Source organism: Octopus bimaculoides, chromosome 1 (assembly GCF_001194135.2).
Source record: "Octopus bimaculoides isolate UCB-OBI-ISO-001 chromosome 1, ASM119413v2, whole genome shotgun sequence".
In the NCBI taxonomy this organism is placed as follows: Eukaryota; Metazoa; Mollusca; class Cephalopoda; order Octopoda; family Octopodidae; genus Octopus; species Octopus bimaculoides.
In genome coordinates, this window is record NC_068981.1 from 150,862,441 (window position 1) to 150,863,775 (window position 1,335).

A 1,335-nucleotide genomic window follows, 5' to 3' on the forward strand; every position below is an offset into this window, starting at 1 on the left:
TATATATATATATATATATATACATATACTCATATATTATTTGTGTGTATATATATAAATATATATATATATATATCTCAAATATAAGATAGGTTATATTAAATTAAAGACTTACCTTTTAATAATTGTTTTAATTTAAGTTCCACAGGGATAAATAATGAATAAATAGATCTGAAGAAAACATTAAAAAAAAACCCTCGTTTAAATAAAAGAAAATGGTATATAGTAACAATAAATAATGGTCCGTTATATAGTAAGCACTTCTATTGTAATGGCAAGGCAGGCTTTCCCCTCCGCAATACAAGATACTCTCTCTATATATATTGGTGTTTTCTTGTAGCAGTTTCTCCCTCTCTCCCTTCTTTCTTCTTTACACACACACTCTTTCTCTCTCCCTCCCTTTCTCTCTCTTTGTCTCTGTCACTTCTGCAGAATCTTTAGAGCTGCAACAGTTTTCGATAATTATCAGCCCAGTTGCACTCAACAAATCAGTCTGCACTGAAAACAACGAAATTCATCGCGAGATGCTCTCTTAGTAATGATGACAATGCAAATAGATGAGACCGTGCGAAGAACATAACATCTATTTAGGATTTTCAGCGGAATTTCGTATACATATTTATTAGAAATTTTAACATAACATTTTACTCACCAAGAAAACAGCGTGTATAAAACTGTGTGTGTGTGCATCACACTAACTCATAAGCGCATGTGCCCGTGAATGTGTTGAATGGAGGGAGATTTGATCTTACAAACATGTACAATATGTATATCTATGTGTACGTCTATGTTCGTTCATTATTATTGAAAAATAAAACGGATATTAGATTGGGTATAAGCAATTGTAATTAATATGAGGACCTGTGCATGTATGAACATCCCAGTTTTCCGCATTTCAGGGACAACAATATGCAATATAACCTCCCTTATTTTAAAGAGAGGGGTAGGTCTGGCTGGCTGCTTCTATGTTTGTATATATGTTATGAGCACGCGACACTGATAGTGAAAGCGTACAGAACTGGTTGGTTGATTTAGATAAAAGAAATGAGCGTATATTTTGGGACAATTTAAAGCGTGTGTATTTGTGCGCGCGCACATAATACATAATTTGTGCTCGATTTGAATAGTCCTAAAATACACACACACACATACATACATACATACATATATATATATATATATATATATATATATACACACACACACAGGGTGTTCACAAAGACTGGGTACATGGAGTAAATAAAATCATAACATAAACAATTAAATGTAAGAAATAATAATTTCTTAAAGTATGTGTTAATCTCTATGTACCCAGACTTTGTGGACACATTGTAT

General features: G+C 32.3%; 1 protein-coding gene across 9 annotated transcripts in view; it reads right to left on the reverse strand.

Moving 5' to 3' along the window:
- The window catches only part of LOC106879466 (uncharacterized), a 268,985-nt gene extending 268,048 nt beyond the window's left edge, over nucleotides 1-937 (reverse strand). For 3 of the 9 annotated variants that reach the window (XM_052971425.1, XM_052971421.1, XM_052971408.1), the window contains exon 1: nucleotides 116-463. The gene's annotated coding sequence lies outside the window, so the exon portion shown is untranslated. Of the gene's footprint in view, nucleotides 1-115; nucleotides 468-652 lie in introns of those variants that run through there. The other 6 variants (XM_052971418.1, XM_052971410.1, XM_052971400.1 and 3 more) reach the window with 5 other exon arrangements.
- Between the last annotated feature and the right edge of the window lie 398 nt (nucleotides 938-1,335).